General features: G+C 46.7%; 1 protein-coding gene and 1 non-coding gene across 2 annotated transcripts in view; one reads left to right on the top strand and one right to left on the bottom strand.

The window, feature by feature from the left end:
- The window catches only part of LOC101349944 (septin-9), a 598,619-nt gene that overhangs the window by 263,277 nt on the left and 312,143 nt on the right, over positions 1-23,199 (top strand). The gene's annotated exons all lie outside the window — the stretch shown is intronic.
- TRNAG-UCC (transfer RNA glycine (anticodon UCC)) lies at positions 6,530-6,600 on the bottom strand. The gene has a single exon. It is a non-coding gene; the product is annotated as a tRNA-Gly (tRNA).

Here is a 23,199-nt window from a genome sequence, read left to right as displayed (position 1 = left end):
CTCACTGTCTGCCTCTGTTTGTCTGTCTTTCCCCTCCTCTATTCATCCCCACGCCCCAAGGCCATGTTTCTGAAGCCATCGGTGCTGGGTGACTCGGCTCCTGGTTGACAACTGTCTTGGCATCTGCCTTGTCCCTAGCACAGAAACTCACCCCAAAAGGGCTTTCTCCCCACCTTGTCGGGAGACCTCCTGTTGCCGGGGAAGAAGAGCTTGTCTTCAGCCTCGTTCTCTCTGGAAAGTCCTTCTTCTGGTCTGTCCTGCGTCCTCCATGCTGTAGCTTATGCTTACTTCCTGTTCTGCTTTAACAGCCACTCAAGTCTATATTTAACGGACTCTGCTGGAAGGAGAACAGCCCTTTATCAAGCTCTTCATTCCATCTCTGTGCCCTTTGTCCCTTTCCTGCCATGGGGAATCCCGGCCGTGACCCTCAGCTCAGCTGCCGCCGGCCTTGGGCGGACGCAGGCTCCAGGGTCCTCTTCCCGACGACGGGGTCCTGCTTCCCTCCACTCCACTCCATTATTAAGAGATGATGCAGGTCTGGGAGCAGGAACCCTTTGGCTCTGGGAGAATTATGTGTGACACTTTACATATGGATCAGGTAATTAACGGAGGCCCCATTTCCTCCACTGTACCGTAAAGGGGGTGAGGACGGCGCTCTAATTTCAGGTAATTAAAGAGGGACGGAGTCCTCGTGTGCTGCTTGAGGAGCCAGGCTGCTGTCATTAACGCCATGGCGTCCTCTCCATTCTCCACACCTCACTGCAAACTTCCAGCTCCCAGCTCCCCAGGGACCGAGGAGCTGCCGCCGCCGCCATGGAATTGAAGCGGACATATCTGCTGCAGCAGCTTACTGAATGGGGCAGCGCATTCTGCCACCAAGGGAGGTGACCGCTACCAGTGTCCCTCCACGGTCACCCTGCCTCTTGCCCCATTGGCATCTGGGAAAGCGATGTGTGTGTTGGGGAGGAACGCCAGAATCACTGTCTAGGGTAGCCAGAATCAATCTTAGAGACAAGGCTCCCCAGAGAATGTTCAGAGCTCAGGTCCCTGACGGCCACCACCCCACCCGGGAACAAAATGAACCCCTCTGTGGCAGAGCCACCTTAATGATGCTGCAACAGTCCCAAGAAACTGCCCCTCGTCCCACCTGGCCCTAGGAGACCCCCAGGATACCTGGAGCCGTGGCTTTCCCGAAGCCGAGGTCCCTGGGTTTCAGAAGTGACAGTGATTGATGTACCACAGATAAACGACAAACGATCCCAACCCAGAGGACCATCAATTCCACCAAAGCCCAGGATTGCCCGGTGCAGGGAATGGACAGGCATCGAGGCTGAGGCAGAGCCCGCATGCCCCAGCCTCCCTGGGCATGTGGAGCATGGAGTGGCGACTAATTGTGGACGATCGATCTCGCTGACGAATCTTCCCGGAGCATCTACTGCACTTCCTGATCAATATCGGCTGTCACGCTGTCAGACGGGCCTCAGGGTCTCTGCCCCTCTCCACCTGGCCCTGTTCAGTCTGGTTAGGGGCTTCCAGAAATGAGTGTGTGCTCACTTCCAGCACGTTTAACGGAGAGTCTGTGGGTGGCCAGGCAGCACCGTCTCTTTGCAGCCCAGGAGATGCTTTAGGGGGGCTGCAGTACTACTCTACCAAGAGAAGCAAGCTGTGGGCAGCTGGAGATGATGCCCTGGTGTGTCGGGCGTGCAAGCACAGCAGGAGCTGAGGGCTACTAGGACTGGGGAAGCCGGGAAGCCTGTTGGAGCAGTTTGTAGTTGGTGCGGCCCCTGCTGGGCTGAGGAGGAGAAGGGAGGGAGCCCAGGCATGTTTGTGTGTATGTGTGGGTATGTGTACCATGTGCAAGCAGATACATGACGTGTAGTGTTACTGCTTTGCATCCATCCTCACAACTGGACAGATGAAGACCATCATGATAAATGGAGAAGAAATCGAGGTTGTCAGTGATTTCATTCCACTTGGATCCACAATCAACGTCCACGGAAGCAGCAGTCAAGAAGTCAAACGACGTATTGCATCGAGCAAATCTGCCGCAGAAGACCTTTTCAAAATCTTAAAAAGCCAAGATGCCACTTTGCTGACTAAGGTGTGCCTGACCCAAAGCCATAATCTTTTCAACAGGCGTCCGAAAGTTGGATAATAAGAAAGAAAGACAGAAGAAGAATTGATGTGTTCAAACTGTGGTGTTGGTGAAGGATATTGACTATATCATGGACTGCCAGGAGAATGAGCGCATCAGTCCTAGAAGAAATACAACCAGAATGCTCCTTAGATGTGAGGATGGTGAGACTTCGACTAGCTTACTTTGGACATGTCGTCAGGAAAGACCAATCGCTAGAAAAGGACATCATGCTCGGTAAAGTAGAGGACCAATAAAAAATGAAGGAAACCCTCAATGAGATGGACTGACAGAATAGCCACAATGGACTCAAACATACCAGAGATCGTGACGGTGGCGCAGGACCAGGCAATGTTTCCTTCTGTTGTATGTAAGGTCTCCACGAGTCCCAACTGACTCGAAAGCAACTAACGACAGCGCTGCTGATCATTACCGTCTAGTTGCCATATCTGGCTCCTCTCTTGGCCATGGCTGCTGGGAAAAGGCTCTTGAGAAGTTCCAGGGGATGACTGGCTGCCTTCCTTTCCCTACAGATTCAAGACCAAGTGAAGTTTTTGCTAAAGCTCCCTTTTCTCTAAGCCTGAATGGAGTGGAGGGTAGTTACTTAGGCTTGATAGTGTTTTCATTTGAACCTGGACCTGTCTCCCAAACTCTAGACTCTCATATCCAACCACCTACTCAATGTCACCTCTTGGATGGTACCTCATGTTCAACAAGGTCAACACTAAAAGCCTCTTCACCTCCCAACCTGCTCCCTGGGGAGCCGTCCCCATCGCGGCTGATGGCAACCCCTATCTCCTATTGCCCACACCCTGACTCCTCTCTCCTGAGTCTCAGTAAATCCTTTTGGCTTCGAATACCTTTGAGTTTAGCTTCAAAATATATCCAGAAGCCGGAAAACCCCGACAGTATGGCCCCCAGACACCCTTTTAGCTCAGTGGTGAAGTTACCTCCGAGGTTCACTGTTCAGCCTGGGAGTGGACAGCCCCGTAAAACCAAATGAGACTAACGAGGTACAGGAGTCCAGTGACAAGGGCCAGAAGGCAGAAGGGGACAAGGAAGCTGGTGATAGGGAACCCAAGGTTGAGTAAGGATATTGTTGATGTGTTGTGAGATTGTTAACCATTGTCATAGGGCAACATGTGTAGTAACTGTTAAATGAGAAACTATTTTGTTCTGTAAGCCTTCATCTTAAGTGACAATAACAGCACAATTGGAAGAGCGTAGTCAATGTCACTGAACTGTGCATGTAGAAATTTTTGAAATGGTGTATCTTTGGCTATGTGTATTTTCACCAAAAAAAAAGAGGTTGAGAAGTGAGAGGGTTGATATGTTGTGGGGTTGTTAACCAATGTCATAAAACAGCATGTGTACTTCTGTTTCATGAGAAACTATCTGTTCTGTAAGCCTTCACCTGAAGTACAAAAAGTAAATAAATAAATAAATAAAATAAAATAAAAATATATCCAGAAGCCAACGTTAGTGGAAAATATGGAGAAAGTCTAGTAAAGCTTGTAGTGTAGGTAACAGTGTTCTGCCAATGTTAACATCTCGGTTTTGGTAAGTACACCAAGTCCATGTAAGATGTTGACACTAGGGAAGCATCCTCAGACTCATGCCACATCGTCGATGTCCTGCTCTCTCACCCACACTGAACTGCCCATGGGCAAGGACCTGATTTTGTTCTTCCCTGTACCCCAGTGCCCGCCACATAGTAGGTGTTGCGTATCTGTTGAATGAACATGAGTGAATTAATGACAAATAATAAAAATAGCTACCTACTTATTCACTGCTGTGTGCTAATCCCCTATGTACAGCAAGGGAACTGTCTTAGTTATCTAGTGCTGCTATAACAGAAATACCACAAGTGGATGGCTTTAACAAAGAGAAATTTATTCTCTCACATTTAGGAGGCTAGAAGTCCGAATTCATGGTGCCACTCCAGGGGAAGGCTTTCTCTCTCTGTCACCTATGGGGGAAGGTCCTTATCATCAGTCTTGCCCTGGTCTAGGAGCTTCTCAGCACAGGGACCCCAGGTCCAAAGGACATGCTCCCCTCCTGGTTCTTCATTCTTGGTGGTAGGAAGTTCCCCGTCTCTCTGCTCGCTTCTCTCTTTTGTATCTCAAAAGGGATTGACTCAAGATACAACCTAATCCTATAGATTGAGTCCTGCCTTATCAACATAGCTGCCTCTAATCCTGCCTCATTAACATCATAGAGGTAGGATTTATAACACATAAGATGACAAAATGGTGGACAATCACACAATACTGGGAATCATGGCCTAGTCAAGTTAACACACATTTTGGGGGGACACAATTCAACCCATAACAGGGACAAAGTTTCTAAGCATGGCAGTGGGTCTGCTATTATGTATTTAATAACAACTCTGCCAAACAGCAGAGGAAGTTCTAAAAAATAAACAAACAGACAAAACATGATCATAGGGCCTGCCCAGAACAGGAAGAAAAAAATACAAGGTGTATGGAGAAAGAGAAGCATATTAGCTTGCCTGGGGACTTTGGGGCCATTCAGTGTAATTCAACTTTTGGAGACTCACACCTGTTTCATCCAAGGCTGAACACGGACATGTGTTTCCTGATTTTATAGATGAGAACCCTGTGACTCAGAAAGGTTAGGGAGTTTGCCATGGTCTCCCCAGTACGCCAGCCTCTCTGCTTCCTCGTTTTCTTACTTCTTGGTCAGGCAGAGGGTGCTGGTCCCCTGGGCCTAACACCCTGCCCCCACCAAAGGCAGGCTGGGAATGGTGGATTCAATTCCCTTCTCCAAAAGGAGAGACCCAGAGAAGATTTTCTTGTAGACTGAGTGGATTAAGGGGAACAGGCCCTCTCCAATCAGACCTCAGAATCAGAAGACAAATGTCCTCCAAAAGTTTTGAGCAGAACCAGTGTGGTGGGTTGCAGCAATCCCCACAAGATGTGTCCATGTCCTAACCCGAAAACCTCTGCACGTGACCTTGTTTAGAAAAGGGTCTTTGCAAATGTAATTAAGAGGATCTCAAGACGAAATCATCCTGGATTTGGGCTGGGCTTTAAATCCAATGACAAGTGTCCTTAGAAGAGAAAGGAGAGGGAGATCTGAGACACAAAGACTGAGGTGAAGGCCATGTGAAGACGGAGGCAGAGATGGAGTGATGCAGCCACAAGCCAAGGAATGCCGGGGGCCACCAGGAGCTAGAAGAGACAAGAAACAGATTCTCCCCTGAAGCATTCAGAGGGAACCAAACTTTCCAATGCCTTTGGGCTTCTGGCCTCCAAAAGTGTGAGGGAATAAGTTTCTGTTGTTTTACGCCACCTCGTTTGTGGTCATTTGTACTGCAGCTCCAGGACACTGACACAAACCGCTTAGGGCCCAGGGAATATCACAATAATGCTACCATCTGTCGCCATTTACTGAGAGTGAATGCACTTTATCTGGATGTGGAAATTGTTCCCATTCGATAGATGAGGAAGCTGAGGCTCCACAGGGTTCCCTCCACCAGGAAGAGGAATCCCAGGTCTAACCAACTGGAGCCGGGGCTCACAGCTGTTGTGCTCTGCCACTGACACCCACAGGCTCCAATGAACCATGAGGTGCTTCTCTGGCTCTGGAGGAGCTCCAGAATCAGGCTGGCCATGTGGAAACCCACAGCCAGGTGTTTGTCTCGGTTTTGAGTCCAGGTGCCCAGCTCTGCAGCCCAGCCGTGGCGTCAAGGGCTGCCTCAGCCAAACGCCGTGTCTGCTGCTGGGACTGGGGGCTCCCAGCACCGCAGAGATAGGTGGAGGCCAGCCCCTTTCACTCCCACCTCCCTCCTGCCTACGCTCTGCTTGTTCCCCACCCCCCAGGGCCCTACACCACCGCTTGAAATGGACTGAGGGTCGCTGGACAGCAGCCTCCCCCTACCACTCTCCCGTAACATCGTGTCTGTTGCCACGTGGCCAACGTTGCATGGAAGCAAAAAGAAAAATGGTTTCCGACTCTCAAGCCGCTATTAGACGTGGAGGTGTTAGGTGCGTTTCTGCAGTAGTTTAGAGCAGCTGTCTCCTGGCATGCCCAAGACCCATCAGACCTGCACTCTGAGATGCAAAGGTCCACCAGGTTGTTCACCAGATGCCACTGCCTTCCTTCAAGAAAAGTGATGGAGAAATGTTGTTAGCTGCTGTCCCTGACTCATGGCGACCCCATGCACAACAGAACAAAACACTGCCCAGTCCCACGATCTGCTGGGAAGCAGACCCTTGTGATCCATAGGGTTTCCACGTGCTGGTTTTCAGAAGTAGATCGCCAGGCTTTCCTTCCTAGACTTTTTGAGTCTGGAAGTGCCGCTGAAACCTGTTCAGCATCATAGCAACACATAAGCCTCCGCTGACGGACAGGTAATGGTTTCGCATGAGGTGCAATGGCCAGGAATTGAACCCGGGTCTCCCACGTGGAAGGTGAGAGTTCTACCACTGAACCACCATTGCCTCATACAGCAGAAATAAGCCAGAGAAATGATCTTTGCAGACCCCAGTACACAATCAGCACTCGAGAAACGTTGGCTGGTGTCTTAGGCTGGGTTCTCTAGAGAAGCAAAACCAATAAAGTGTATAAATATATATATAGAGAGAGATTATATCAAGGAAACAGCTCACGCGATTGTAGAGGCTAGAACATCCCAAGTCCGTGGATCAGGTAGAGGCCTCTCCCAAGTCACACAGCTGCAGAAGCTGGTAAGCCCAAGATCGGCGGGGCGGAGAGCAGGGCTCCCACTCACAGGGTGTGCAGATCAACGAATCCCAGGTTCAGCAGATAAGCTGACAGCTCAAGTCCCAAGAATGGGAGATGAGACGACAGGAAGCAGCTGCAGGATCCAGAGAGAGGAAAAAGCCAGAATGTCTGCTTATATACAGGTGCGGGCCACACCCTCAAGGAGACTCCCTTTCATCTGATTGGCTACTCACAGTATACTCAATCATGGGAGTGATTACATTAAAACACTGAGAATCATGGGCCAGCCAAGTTGACACACAATCTTAACCATCACAGCTGGACTGACCTGAAAACCAGCACAGCTCTCCTTCATGGGGCAGACAGGCGTCTGTGGGAAGGAAGACTGCCATTTCAAAACCTCCTCTTCCTGAGAGTGTCTTCCCAAAGCCCTGGAAACCTTGCCCAGGGAGCCACGACTTTGGGACCAGGCAGTGAAAGCCTCTGCTACAGAGCAAATGTCCTCTGGAGAAGGCTGACGGTAGAGTGTTACATGAAAAAAGCAGATATACAGCTGCATGTGCAGTATGATCTCGGCTCTGTGAAAAAAACACACGCATAGAAACTCCTGGAAGGAACGATCCTTTCGTGCAAAGAAAAAGGAGTTTATATACATAGACCCATAAATGCAGGTAGAGGCTTTCTCCTTGCCCACCCCACACCGGGGGAGAATCACAGAAACTGCTAACAGTTTTTGTCTATTTCTTAATTTCATTGTTAATTAATTTAAAAATTTTTTAATTATTTTTTATTATTGTACTTTAGATGAAGGTTTACAAAACAAACTAGTTTCCCATTAAACAATTACTACACATATTATTTTGAGACATTGGTTACCAACTCCATGGCATGTCAACACTCTCCCCTTCTCGACATTGGGTTTCCTATTACCAGCTTTTCTGTCCCCTCCTGCCTTCTAGTCCTTGCCCCTGGGCTGGTGTGCCCCTTTAGTCTCGTTTTGTTTTATGTGCTGTCTAATCTTTGGCTGAAGGGTAAACCTTAGAAGTGACTTCATTACTGAGCTAAGAGGGTGTCTGGGGCCATACTCTCAGGTTTTCTCCAGTCTCTGTCAGACCAGTAAGTCTGATCTTTGTGTGTGTGTGTTTGTGAGAGAGAGAGAGAGAGAGAGTTAGAATTTTGTTCTACTTTTTTCTCCAGCTCTGTCCGGGACCCTCCACTGTGATCCCTGTCAGAGGAGTCGGTGGTGGCAGCCGGGCACCATCCAGCTATGCTGGACTCAGCCTGGGGGAGGCTGTGGTAGTTGTGGTCCATTAGTCCTTTGGACTAATCTTTCCCTTGTGTCTTTGATTTTCTTCATTTTCCTTTGCTCACGAAGGAGTGAGACCAGTGTAGTATCTTAGATGGCTGCTCACAAACTTTTAAGACCCTAGATGCTACTCACCAAAGTAGAATGTAGAACATTTTCTTTATAAACTATGTTATGCCAATTGAGCTAGATGTTCCCCAAGACCATGATCCCCACAACCCCCAGCCCAGCAATTCGGTCCCTCAGGGAGTTTGGATGTGTCCATGGAGCCTCTATGACCCTGCCCTGGACAAGTTGCACTGGCTTCCCCAGCATTGTGTACTGGCCCCACTTTCACCAAAGTCACCATGTATCTATTGTCTATTTAGTGTTTTTCCATCCCCACCCCTCCCCTCCCTCATAACCATCAAAGATGGTTTCTTTTTGTGTAATTAAAATTTTTGTTAATTAAAACTGTTATGTTGGGGGAACAGGACAACAGAAGGGTTGATTGGAGAGGGTAACGTTCCCTGTGGCCCCCTTCTGTGGGCTGTTTTCTAAGTTTGTATGTGTGTGACTCTTAGTATCTCAAATGCCAGTATGCGGTTATTTGGGTGGTGCCATTTTGGCTCTGTTGTTTGTTTTCCTCTCTCTGCCTCTCCAGAGCAAAAGCATTTTTAGAGATAAATATGTATTTTATTAACTTTGTCCAATGACTAATGAATAGTTTATCAGAATGTTTCAAAGCCCAGATTCTAGGTGAAGGGGTGCTGTAACCATGAGGGTCCTTTATGGTGAGATGGCAGGGACCCACTCCTAGGCTGGGCGCCCATCTGTGTGTGTTGTACCATGGCTATGTGTTCTTGAGTGATTCTCCTCTGCACTTCAGTTTCCTTAACTGAAGAATGGGGCCTGGACTACGGGTCAAGACCACCATTGCAGCCCTCATGCTGTGAGTCTAAGAAAGTGCAGACAGCATCAAGACAAGGAATTGAGGAGAGCAGGGACAAGAGAAGAGAGGGCAAGGGGGTACTGCTGTGTTCACTCTTCTTTTTTTTTCTAATTAATATTTTAGTGTGTTTAAAGTGAAAGTTTACACAGCAAATTAGGTTCCTGTTAAACAATTTCTACACAAGTTATTCAGTGATATTGGTTACATTTTTCACACAGTATCATCATTCTCATTCATTCCATTCTGGTTGTACCATTTCCACTATTCAGTTTCCCTGTCTTTTTACCTCCTCATCTTCACTTTAGAGTAATTTTTAACCATTTGGTCTCATATAGTTGATTTTTCTTAAGGAGCTTATTACTCACAGTTGATAGTTTTTATTTTATGAGCCAATCTGTTATTTTGCTGAAAGGTGACCTCGAGGGATAATTTCAGTTTAAAGTTTAAAGAGTATCTCAGGGCGATAGTCTCTGAGAGTCCTCTAGTCTCAACTAGTCCGGTAAGTCTGGACTTTTTAAGAACTTGAGTTCTGTTCCACATTTTTCTCCTGTTCTGTCAAGATCTATCTAGTGTGGCCCTGATCAGAATGGTCAGTAGTGGTAGCTGGGCATCATCTAGTTCTTCTGGTTCACTCTACTTTTAAATACATGTTTTCCCTGCTAGTCCTTGCCAGCCCTGAAAGGAAAATATTATGATCCCATTTAACAGACAGGGCAACAGAGAGTAAGGTTCGGGAATCTGCCCAGAGTTACACAGCTAAGATTTGAACCCAGGTCTTTCTGACTATCAAGCCTTGTTCTGTCCATTCTGGGCTAACAAGTCACACCTCTGGCTAGCTGCTGGCCAGTCTGAGCCATCTCCCATCCTTGGTTCCAGTTGTCACTTGGACATTGAATTTCAGTCACTATAATTCTTAAGGTTGTGCGTCTACTTTGCAGGGCTATGATTCTCAGCGGTTTGGCAGTGATGATGTAGTCTGACAGTTGAATAATGTACTCACTTCTATGATGAGATCTGATATAACGTAATCACCTCTGTGATGAGATCTGCTATGAGTAGCCAATCAGTTGAAAGGGAGTTTGCTGGGGCGTGTGACCTGCAGTGTATGTGGACTTTCTGGCAAAGCTCTCTAGCTTTTGCTCTGCTCTTGATCCTGCATTTGGATCATCAGCATCTGACCTTGGGCAAGCAGCCTGCCGTCTTACCTGCCAATCTTGAATTCGTCAGCCCCAACAGTTATGTAAGTCAAGAGAAGCCTCCAGCCCGATGCCTGGTGCCTGACCCACGGACTTGGGACTTGCCAGCCTCTACAACCATGTTAGCTATTTCCTTGAGATAAATCTCTCTCTCTATATATATATATATTTATGTATTATATATGTAGATATTTCACTGGTTTTGCTTCTCTAGAGAACCCAGCCTAAGACAGTCACGATAAAATTGCTGGCTTCTTTCTCCCTCTTATCCTACCTTGGGTAACAGTTGGGTCTGGGTTTGTTGTTGCTATGGAGTCTCAGTGGAGTAGAGGTTGACTCCACTGGAAACCATATAATTGAAGCGGCAACAGAGTAAAGCCCCATGGAGAAGCACACAGAGTGATTAACAGGATAATGGCCTGATGAAAAATCACCCCATCTCAAGTCGTTAGCTCCCTTCCCTACACAATGTGGTTGACCGAAAGGCCACAGTGGGTTTTCCTCTGTTGTTTGTTTATTATAAGCTGCTTCCCAAAAGCACAAAGGAAAGGTAAGTTCTCCACACAGGCTGGAGAGATCCCAGCTGTTCAAAGTGGAGAATTGTATTTTGGGAAAAGAAAAAAAATTGTTGTGATATTGAAAAATAGAGAGAGCTCTCCAGAAGGATCCAGAGACTAATTTTCATTTACTAGCAAAGTGTTTGAGAAATTCACTCGTCTTGGATTGGGTTTTATGGGAAGCAGACTCTGAGACAGAGATTTGTGTGCAGAAAATCTGTTTGAGAGTGCCTTTAGGATTAACATTTGTGGGGGAGTGAAGGAGGCAGGATTGGGCAGAGCGAGAAATTGAACTGCGTTGTTACTGCAACAAAGACCTCAGCTGATTCCACAAGGAGCTCTGGAGCCAGGATGGCCCTTCACAGAATGGCCACTGGCTCTTTTCAGCTGAGAACAATTCCCAGAGAGGAACTCAGAGAAGAGCCATCAGCCACAACACTCCCAGCAGGTGGAGAAATGATGCAACAGTCCTTAGGAAGTATCTGTGTTTGCATCTATGTCCCCGAGGGTTATGAGTCTGTAGTTTTTTGTTTTTCCTTGTAATATCTTTGGTTTTGTTAATAGTGTAATGATAGACATAGACTTAGCTGGGGAGTGTCCCCCCCTCTTTTATTTCTAGAGGGTTTTGTGTGGTATCAGAGTTGTTTATTCCTTAAACGTTTTGTAGAAATCATGAGTAAAGCCATCAGGGTTTGGAGTTTTCTTTGTTGGAATGTTTTTACCTATTAATTCAATTTCTTTAATAGATACAGAGATCTTTATATTTATCTATTCCTTCTTGAGTGAGCTTTGGTAGTTTATTTCTTTTAAATAATTGGTTCATTTCAACCAAGTTGTTAAACTATCCTTTTAATGTCTGTAGGATCTGTAGTAATGTCCCCTCTTTCATTCTTGATGTTGGTAATCTGTGCTTCTCTTATTTTTTCTTAATCACTCTGGCTAGAGGTTAATCAGTTTTATTGATCATTTCCAAGAATCAGCTTTTGGTTTCATTAATTTTTCTATTGTTTGTGTTCTATATCATTGATTTGTGCTCTTACTTTTATTATTTCCTTCTTTCTACTTACTTTGGGTTTTATTTGTTCTTCGTTTTGTAGCGTCTTAAAGTGAACATTTAGGTCATTGATTTTAGATTTTTCTTTTCTAATATACGCATTTAATGGTGTAAATGTCTCTCTAAGAACTCTTCAGCTATATCCCACAAATTTTGATCTGCTGTGTTTCCTTTGTCATTCAGTTCAATTTATTTTCTAATTTTTCTTGTATTTTTTTCTATGACCTATGTATTAGTTAGTAATATCTTGCTGAATTTCTTGAGCTCTTAGTTGGGAGATTTCTTGGGTGTCTTTCTTTACCGGTTTTTAATTTAATTTTGTTATGGTCAGATAACATACTTTGGATTATTTCAGTTCTGTTAAATTTGTTAAGGTTTATTTTATAGCCAATGATATGGACCATCTTGGTGAATATTACATGTGCACGTGAGAAGACTGCATTATGCTGTTGTTGGGTGGAATACTGTGTAAATGTCAATTAAATCAACAGAGTAGAGCTGCCCCATAAGGTTTCCAAGGAGTGGCTGGTGGATTTGAACTGCTGACCTTTTGGTTAGCAGGCAGATGCTTAACCACTGCGCCACCAGGACTCCAAATTTTTGCTAGTGTTGTTCAAATCTTTATATCTAATTATTTTCTCTCTACTTATTCTTTCACTTATTGAGGGAGGAATATTGAAATATCTAGCTATAATTCCAGATATGTCTATTTCTTCCTTCCCTTCTATTAGCTTTTGCTTCATGTATTTCATATATTTTGAACCTCTTTTATTATGTACATTCACATTTAAGATTGTTGTGTCCTTTTGATGAATTTACCCCTTTATCATTATGAAATGTCTCCTTTTATCCCTGGTAATATTTCTTGTTCTGAAATCTAGTTTGATATTAATATAATCATTTCAATTTTCTTTTGATTAGTGTTTGCACGGTACTTCTTTTTTGATTCTTTTTCTTCTCATCTGTCTATATTTTTCTTACTTAGATATACTTCTTATAGATAGTCTATAGTTGGGTCTTACTGTTTCATCCAATCTGACAATATCTACTTTTTTACTGGAATGTTTAGAACATGTGTATTTAATATAACTGTTTATATAGTTTGGTTTAGACCTACCATCTTCATAGTTGTTTTCTATTTGTCCCATTTGGGGTCCCCCACCTGCCATCTTAGGCTGGGTTCTCTAGAGAAGCAAAACCAGTGAACCATATATATATATAGAGAGAGAGATTTATCTCAAGGAAATGGCTTACACAGTTGTCGGGGCTGGCAAGTCCCAAGTCTGTGGGTCAAGCATCAGACTGGAGGCTTCTCCTGACTCATGTAGCTGCAGGGGCTGACCAACCCATGATCAGCAGGTCAGATGGCAGGCCACTGGCTCACGAACTGCGGAGGCTGAGGAATCCAAGATTGGCAGGCAACACAGCATACCACTGGCTCAAGTTCCAAGAACTGGAAGTCAGATGATAAAGAGCCAGATTCAGGATCCACAGCAAGTGAGTGGGCTTTGCCAGAATGTCCATATATATTGGATGCAGGCCATGCGCCCAAGGAAACTCTCTTTTCAACTGATTGGCTGCTCCTATCAGATCACAAAATGGAGGATGATACATCAGATCACAAAATGGAGGATGACTACATCATTACATGACTGCCAAATTGCATCATTACATAACTGCCAACCCACTGAGAATTATGCCCCAGCCAAGTTGACACACAACCTTAACCATCATACCATTTTTTTCCTCTTTTCTTGCCTTCTTTTGGATTTATTGAGCAATTTCATGATTCCATTTTATCCCCACTGTTGGATTATTAGTTTTTCCTTTCCATTTGATTTTTTTTTAGTGGTTGTTCCATGCTTTACAATATACGTCTTTAACTCATCATGATCTGCCTTAAAATAATATTATAACACTTCATGTATAGTGTAAGAACGTTATAATAGTATATTTCCATCTCTTTCCTTCTATTCTTTGTGCTATTGTTGTCATATATTTACTTTATACATCCTATAATACATTGTTATTGTTTTTGCTTTAAACAGCCCATGATGTTTTCATGAGATTAAAAATAAAAATATGTATCTTTTATACGTTATCCATATATTTACCATTTATAGTGCTCTTCATTCCTTTGTGTAGATCCAAGTTTCCATCTGGTATTATTTTTCCCTTCTAACTCCTGCTAATTTAGCCCCAGTGTTAAGGAGGTACCCTTCTGAGAGTTCTACCCAATATCCCTGTATTATGAAGTCTTTCCATTTTGGCTTGTGGGAACGTAACTATTCTCAGGCCTGTGTAAACTCCATGAAATGTTTGGGTACTTTTTTCTCCTTGTTTCTTTCCCAGCCTTGTGAATTTTAACCCCCCACAGACATAGATCAGTCTCAGCCAAAGACCTCAGGGGACCACTATGCAGATTTTCATAGTAATCTCTTTCTGCAGCTGCCTCCCCTCTGGCCTTGCCCTGAAAATTCCTGCTACTCTAGTCTTCCTGAACTCTGATCCCTTTCTCTTTAACCTAGTGAGGTTTCTGAGCTCTGTTTGGGTTCCCTCCCTGTGTGGCAGCCTGGAACCTGCCTCTAGGAAGTAATCTGGGACAATCATAGGGCTCACCTTACATGTCTCCTTTTTTTCAGAGGTCAGAGTTCTGTTCTGCCTGTTGCTCAATATCTGCAAACAGTTGTTTCGTATTATTTTGTTTGCTTTTCCAGTTGTTTATGGTATGAGGGTAATTCTCATAGAAGCTAATCCTTCATGGAAGAGCTATTGCTTTTTATTCACTATCTTGGTCAGGGATGGTTGAGGTGCAGTTTTAGAGGCTCCCACTTGGTGATTCTTCTACTGTAGCTCTTACCCCCCAGGTCTAGAAACAATGAGATGGTTCTGCCAACTATCAAGAACGTTTGTTCTGATTATACATTCAGGAACCAGAGCGATGACCTCTGGGTGGGTTCGTGGACTCAGGGGACTGACTTTTGTTTGAACTCCCTTTATTATGTGACCCCCATATGCCACCACTCTAATGGGGGGCATGGTCTTTCATTATGGTTATTAATATAATCATCATTATTAATAGCTAACTTAATGGACACTCCTGCGCCAGGCACTGTGTTGGCAGCATTACCTGCATTATCTCCTTTATTCCTTGTGACTCTAGAATAGGTATTATTATAGTCTTACATTTTATAGATACGGAAGCTGAGACGCAAAGGAACAAAGTTAACTTGCCTCTGGACACATAAAAAGTAAGTGGTGGAATGAGATATGAACCCAGGCTGTTTGACTCTAACTACTTTACTGTAACGATTTCTAGAGTTTCTTTCACATCTCAATTCCAACTGACTCACCATGGTTCTGCGTAGCCTCTGTGGAAGATTCTGAAGGCACTTCCTGGCCGAGTTGGAGAGCACGTCAAGATTGATCAGCACTGTCTGCACGGGTGTGGTCCTGCAGACTCTTGGCAAGTATTACAGTGTCTTAGACTCTCTGAACTGGCAAGAATTAGACCTCAGCTGAATCTGTCAACCAGCCTAAAACAAACTGACCACTCCAGTTGCAAGCATTATAGCAGCTCGCATTTGGATAGGGCTTTTCCGTTTATAAAGCATTTTAAAATTTGCATTTTATTTGACATACCCAGTCCCATAGAGTCATCTCCCCTCCGACATAAAGTAACTCACAAGGCTACAGTGAGGTTTCCATTTAGACCCTGGTGTTGTCCGGTCCCCTAATTTATAGACCACACTCAACTTTTACCCCCCTTCCCTTTTCATTCTCTTATGTTATTTTGAGTGTTTGCACCAAGGATGTGCTTAATGAATATTCATTAGAAAAAATAAGATAAAAATATGACTGTCACAAGAACCCTGCAAAGAACTTAGAGTCGATATTAATCTTGATTTACAGATGAAGAAGTGGAGTTCAAAAAGTTTAAATGACACTCAGGGTTCTCTACGTAGTTGTTATGGATTGAATTGTGTCTCCCCAAAACATGTGTTGGAATCCTAACCCCTTGTTACGTATTGAATTGTGTCCCCCCAAAATATGTATTATAATTCCTAACCTCTGTGCCTGTGGTTATAATCCCATTTGGGAATGGCTTGTCTTTGCTATGTTGATGAGGCAGGATTAGTGTAGAGTGTGTCTTGAGTCAATCTCTTTTGAGATATGAAAGAGATTAAGCAAGCAAGCAAGACAAGCAGAGATGGGATAAGACAGACGCCAAGGCACATGGGGATCTCCAAGGAACCAGGAAGCAGAAGCTGAAGAGACAAGGACTTTCCTTCAAAACCGACAGAGAGAGAAAGCCTTCCTGGTGAGCCAGTGCCCTGAATTCAGACTTCTAGCCTCCTAAACGGTAGAAAATAAATTTCTGTTTGTTAAAGCCACCCACTTGTGGTATTTCTGTTACAGCAGCACTAGATGACTAAGATACCCCTATACCTGTGTATGTAATCCTGTTTGGAAATAAGGTTTTCTTTGTAGTGTTAATTAGATCATAATCAGGGTGGGTTCTAAAATCTAATCACTTCTGAGTTATGAAAAAGCAGGTTAGACACAGACAGACACACACACACACACACACAGGAAAACAGACACCATGTGAGGATTGTCTACAAGCCGAGGCATGTTAAGGAACACCCAGGACTACCTACAAGGAAGGAATCGACAAGACCAAGACCCTGACTTGGACTTTCAGCCTTCAGAACCGTGAGAAATAAACATCCACTGTGGTATTTCTGTTATAGCAGCACTCGGTAACTAAGACAGTAGTAAAACTAAAGCTGGGAGTAAGACCCAGTCTTTTAACTCTAAAATCCTTATTCTTTCACTCCACCACATGGGCCTTCCATGTGCCATGTTGCCTCCTTTTGTTTCCCTTTATTTAGTATTCCAGGGATCTGTCTGGAGTGGGAGTGTGCAGCTAGAGGCTAGCATTCTCTTGATTTAATGATGTCAAACAGAATAGTATAGATAACGTAGGGAGATGTGGCAGATGAGATGGGACTTGTCCTGAAGTGTACTGGGAGTGTCCAGTCCAGCCCAGTACCTTTAGGCTACCACAAAGTGGCTTGGTCCATGCAAAATTGGGCCTTGGACACGAGACCTCATTCAGGGGCTCCATCCTGGTCTGCTTACCTTAATTCCATTGATACTCTTTCCAGCTTCTAAATCCTGTTGATTTGGGCCTCATTTCCTGCTTCTCATCATTCAGCCTTGAGCGTGAGCCCCACTGCTCCGGCTCTGACCTTTTGCTCTTCTCCTAGACAATAATTGAGACCAAGGTCAGCAAAGCACGAGTCTCATGCAGCCACTCTCCAACCCCCTGCCCGCAACAGACATCGCTAATCAATCACAGCACTCTGGCATGCTGAGCCCTTCCACGTCCTCCGCGCCTTTCTCAACACAGTGTTCCAGGAAACCTCACGCAACCATTCAGAGTTAGCATGAGAAATGGAATCTATTTTCCGTCCTGGTTTGAGTCTTTCCCTCTGACTTTGCTGCTTTGGTCATTCTGGGTAAGGGCCCAGTCCAGGGCAGCCTGAACCTCGGTGTGAACGGTGACTGGGACATCCTTACCTGAGATGCATCTGAACACAGCAGGTGCACGTGACCTTCCCATCAATCCCACCACCACACCTGCAACAGGGCTCAAGTGGTACTTCCAAAGGCACAGCCTCACTTGATATTATATCAGGCTAAGTAGGTTTATTAGTATAGTGGTTACCAACTTGGTATTCCCTGAAACACAGACGCCCATGAGTTATTTCCAATCTTTTTAAAAGCCAATTGAAAATCATAGTTTTGCAAGCATATCCTGAACCCCCATTTTAAACTACAACTTGCCCTCTCTCACCCTCATTTCCCCTTATCATGCTCATTATTTCTCCATAGCACTTATTATGGATTAAATTGCGTCCCCCAAAATTCGTGCTGGAATCCTAACCCCTGTGCCTGTGGGTGTAATCCTGTTTGGAAATAGGGTTTTCTTTATATGTTAATGAGGCTATACCAGAGTAGGGTGAATCCTAAAGCGAATCCCTTCTGAGTTATATAAGGAGTGGAATAGACACAGAGACACACACGCAGGAAGACAGACACCACGCAAGGATCATCTATAAGCCAAGGACTGCGAGGGGCTACCGACAAAGGAATCCACTCGGCCCAGACCCTGGTTTGGACTCTGAGCCTCCAGAGCTGTGAGAAGATACATTTCTATTCTTTAAAGCCACCATTTGTGCTATTTCTGTTACAGCAGCTCCGGGTAACTAAGAGCACTTACCTTCTAACAGACGATATCTAATATGCATATTGGTTATGTTTATTGATTATTCTATCTCCCCCGTGCTGCAACATAAACTCTGAGGGTCTTTGTTTTGTTCACTGACAAATCCTGGGCACTTTGAACACTGCCTCGCACTCAGTAGGTCCACAAATAAGCCTTCGGGGTTGGCTGAGCAGAGGGGAAGCTCTCAGGTCCGGGGCTGGATGCTGATCGGGAGCCTTGATTGGCAGGTACATATGTCTTTGATTAATAAAAATCAGGAAACGCGTTCATGATTCCTTAATACATCCAGTTTCGTTGGCAACAGATTTCAAAATATGGAGTCCACGCACACAGGGGGGGCAGTGGGTGTAAGGATAATAGTGAAGAAGCCCGTTCTTGGGAACAGTAGCTCAGGAGTGGACAGACATGGGTTCGAGGCCCTCTTGGCAGCCCCACTCACTAACCAGGGGGCCCTGCAGGCATCTTCCTTCCTCAATTCATTGTCGGCAAAATGGGGGTGCCTGGGCTGTCTATCTTACAGGGGCTTGTGAGGATTTGAGGAGATAATGGGACTTCAATGTATTATTCATCATTCACTATTGTCTCACAGTTCTGGAAGATAAACAAACCAAAAACCCACTGCCGTTGAGTAGATTCCAACTCATACGATTCCAACTCATAAGTAGAACTGCCCCTAGGGTTTCCGAGGCTGTAATCTTTATGGGAGCAGACTGCCACATCTTTCTCCCGAGGAGTGGCTGGTGGGTTTGAGCTGCTCACCTTTTGGTTAGCAGCCGAGTGCTTAACCACTGTGCCACCAGGGCTCCACCGGAGGATACCAAAACAAAAAAACCAAACCCATTGCTGTCGAGTCAATTCCAACTCATAGCGACCCTATAGGACAGAGTAGAACTGCCCCATAGGGTTTCCAGGGAGTGGCTGGTGGATTCAAACTGCCAACCTTTTCGTTAGCAGCCTGAGCTCTTCACCACTGTGCCACCAGGGCTCCCCACTGGAGGACAGAAGTCTAAATTCAGGGTATCGGCCGATTTGATCCCTTCTGAAGGCTCTAGGGGATGATCTGTCCCATGCCTCTCTCCCCGCTTCCAGTGGCTTCCAGTGATCCTTGGCGTTGCTTGGCTTACAGTTCTGTCTCTGCCTTCTCTGCCTCTCTGGTCATCACATGGCGTCTTCCCTGTGTGTCTCATATAGGATCCAGAGCCACCCTGCTCCAGTATGCCGTCATGTTAACCTGACTGACGACACCCTCAGCAACTCCATTTCCAAACCAGGTCACACTCACGGGCACCGGGGTTAGGACTTACACATATCTTTTGAGGGGACACAATTCAGCCCATAACCCCATGCCCTGGTGGTGTGAGGGCAAAGCAATAGATGCAGCCCCAACCCAGGGCCAGGCTCACAGCAGGTGGTCAGTCAGCCTAGCTCGTGCCCCCTTTGAAAACTAAAATATGGCGAACGCTATCGGCACCCGGGGAAGGTGACCTTCCTTTTCCACTGGCTCTTGTCGCTGTTGTTGACGGTGTCTCCCGGGCTCTAGGTGCTGTTTGTGTTTTGCAAGTGTCAGAATTGCCCTCCCCCCCAGTCCCTGTCAGTGGCTGGCCTGGGCGATGTCACTTGGAAACAGCCCTGCTCCGGCTTGTCAGGACCACAGCTTCTTGGCACACACCGCCTGGGTCACGGGTCACTTGCCAAGCTGGCAATGCTCTCAGCAGAAGGCGTCTTGATGCCCGTCTCTGAGAAGAGCTCCCCAGCGGGACAAGGGGAGTCCCTGCAGCACAAGGATTAACGCCTTGTCTGTATCAACACCGGGTCTGTGATGCCGAGGGCACACCCCTGGCTCAGCTCTGCCCGAGCTATCAGACCTGGTGCCAGGGTTCTTTTCATTAGTCCTTCCTGGCGGCGGCTGAACACCCTTCAGTGCTGGGAAGTCCTGGCCCCCTTGGGGGTGTGAAGAGGCCAAGAAGCTGGCAGCAGAGTGTCCCCACCCCTGCGCATGAACAGCCAAGTGGGCCAGTCACTTGCCCAGGGACAAACAGCCTGTGTGTGTCTCTGAGCTGGGAGCTGGCCTCAGGTAGTTTGAGGCCTGTGCTTTAACCACTACACTACCCAGCCTCCTTGGCTGACTCAGTGAGAATTCCACTTCCTGATGAACCCAGTGTCCTCACGGTCATTCTTGCCCTCCCCCGCCTCCTTGATTTACAATCACCACAAACTGGGAGTCCCTGGGTGGGGCACATGGTTAATGAGCTAGGCTGCTAACTGAAAGGTTAGAGGTTTGAGCTCACCCAGAGGTACCTCAGAAGAAAGGTCTGGTGATCCACTTCCGAAAAATCAGCCATTAAAAACCCTGTGGCGCACAGGTCTACGCTGACACACGTGGGGTCACCATGAGGCCGAGTCGACTCAACGCAACTGTTTTTTTTATGGCAGGGAAGGGGCATGTTGACAGCAGGGGACCGCAGTTGTGGCCTCTCACAAGAGCAGGCTGGTGAGCACTGGGCAGCTCCCTGAATGACTTCACTCAACTCCTGTCTGTCTTGAGTCCCTTCTTTAGGGGCCAAAGTCCCAGGAGACTGGCTGAGTTGCTGGGCTCAGGACATATCCACCTCTCTGGCTGTCCAGGGCAGGGGAGGAGGCACTGGCCCCTTGGTCTCTGTGGTGGGAGATGGGGCCCAGGCATCACACTCCCTGAGTACGACACCCACTGGAGGGGAGAGATCGCCAGGGGAAAGCAGGATACCCCTGGGGAGCACGAGTGTGGAGGCTTGTGAACATCCATTGACTAGAAGACTTGGGCAAGCAAAGAGGTGTACGAATAACAGAACCCAGTGAACGCAGGGCATAGGGTGGGGGGAGGGAGTTCCTGAGTGCTGCAAAAGGTTAACATGCTCTGTTGTTAACAGAAAGCTTGGAGGTTTGAGTCTACCCAGAGGTGCCTCAGAAGAAAGGCCTGGTGATCTACTTCTGAAAAATCAGCCATTGAAAAACCCTGTGGAGCACAGTTCTGATCTGACCCACCTTGCGTCACATGAGTCTGAGCTGACACTTTGGCAACTGGGGTGGGGAGGGAGGGTATTGGAGGATGCGGAACCCTGGAAGAACTGATCCTTGAAAGAGCAGGCCCTTCCTATCTTGGGTTCCAGGAGTGTGTCACTCGACTTTCGCAGACCATGTGTTTTATTTAGAAAACTTGGCAGCGTGGGCTAAATTCAGACAGCGTCCCACTGCCCAGTGCCGATCTCTGCTTCATGAAACTTCTCCAGAAAACTAGCACTTGTTCCTGTGCTCGGAATGCGAAAAGGAAACAGCACTTTATCTTTCTGCTGCTTTGGAGCTGGGTGTCCTGGGCCTTGCTTCCCAGATCCACTGGGAGCACGCTTAGCTGTGGCCTCTGATCAGCCTGGATTGGGAAGCCTCTAGGAAGAAAAGGGAAAACCCAAAACATCTCCATTCCACAGTCAGTCCTTATTTCAATCAAGAAGCCTCATTTTTCACGTATTTATATTCTTGGAGGCTGCGGTTTTCTCTTAAAAATGAAGCTGGAGTCTTTGTGGAGTCAGACACACCCTGGGGCCCAGGAGGAGCCTGGAGCCCAGACTGGGTTTCCAAGAGGAGGGGTGGAGGGGCCTGGGCCTGGCCCCTGGGACCTGGATTTGGAGCGCTGATGGCTCCTGCGTGGCTCATCCCAAAGTGGCTGTCCGCCAAGGATCTCCAGGCCAAAGGGGCCTTCCCCCCAAGCCAGCTCCCCCCTCCCAGGCCCTAGCCCTGCTCCCAGCCCACGCATCCTCAGTGGCTGATTCCCTCCCTGGAGCAGCCAGTCCGTCCTGGGACGGGTCTGTATTCCCAGTGATGTCCCTCACCCATGAGAATCTAGACTGGAGGCTCCTTGACCTCTGCCCAGCCCGCCCGAAGCCTTTTCTTTCCATCGGGGCTTTAATGAGCGTGGCAGGTGGGCGCTCTCCCGCCACCCACCCGCCCCCAGCGCCACTCCACCCAGCTTCCTCCCGCCCTTTGGCGCGTTGCTGCATGTGTTGATTTGCATGCTGCTTTGCTTGTGGTTTCCAAAGCAACAGCTACCAATCAGCTAAGGATAGCGGAGGGGCTCTGGGACAGGTGGGGCATCATGGCGGAGGGGTTTTATCGCTTTAAAAAATGGAAACTGATTCCGCCGCCTGCTTGGCACAGGATGGCAGCCTGTCCCCGGCCTCTCCATCCCTTAAGCCCCTCAGTGCCCCTCACCCAAGGGCCTTATTCTTACCTTCAGAGGGGAGAGGGCAGCATCCTGAATGGAGCCCCTGAGTTTGGCTTCGGAACAAGGAAAGAAACAGGGCCACAGAGGAGGCCAGAGAGAGGACCACAAACCCCGGGGGTGACCGGAACCCTTTGGGAATATCTCCATCCTATGTAAAAATTTCCAGCCAAAGTCTTTCCTTCTCTCCGTTGTCCATTTTGATCCTCCTTCTCGCCACTTCCTTTCACCCTTCCCAGCCTCCACGGGATAAAAAAATGGAGCATTCCTTCATGTGTCAGGGCCTGGCTTCTGGGTCCAGAACTCAGAGCAGTCATTCCTTAATTCCTTACCTGTGTCCAACTTGGAGTGGTTTACAAAATGCCTTCAGAGCCTTGAGTCTCAGGCCTCATGAGGCTGGAGGGACAAGACCGGAATTATTCTCCTCCTCTAAAGCTCAGGAGCCCTGGTGGTACAGTGGTTAAGAGCTTGGCTGCTAACTAAGAGATCGGCAGCTGGAATCCATCAGCAGCTCCTTGGAAACCCTGTAGGGCAGTTCTACTCTGTTCTGCAGGGTTGCTGTGAGTTGGACTCGACTCAACAGCAATGGGTTTTTAAAGCTAAGGGTTTGGCACAATCATAAAGAACAATGATGAAGCCGTGAAACGTAACATGGAGCAATCTGGAGGACATTATGCTGAGTGAATTTAGTCAGTCACAGAAGGACAAATATTGTATAAGACCACTATTACAAGAACTCAAGAAAAGGTTTAAACACAGAAGAA

The sequence above is a fragment of the Trichechus manatus genome, unplaced genomic scaffold (assembly GCF_000243295.1).
Source record: "Trichechus manatus latirostris isolate Lorelei unplaced genomic scaffold, TriManLat1.0 scaffold00028, whole genome shotgun sequence".
In the NCBI taxonomy this organism is placed as follows: Eukaryota; Metazoa; Chordata; class Mammalia; order Sirenia; family Trichechidae; genus Trichechus; species Trichechus manatus.
The sequence above is the reverse complement of the archived record's forward strand: the minus strand, read 5'-3'. Positions and strand labels throughout refer to the sequence as shown.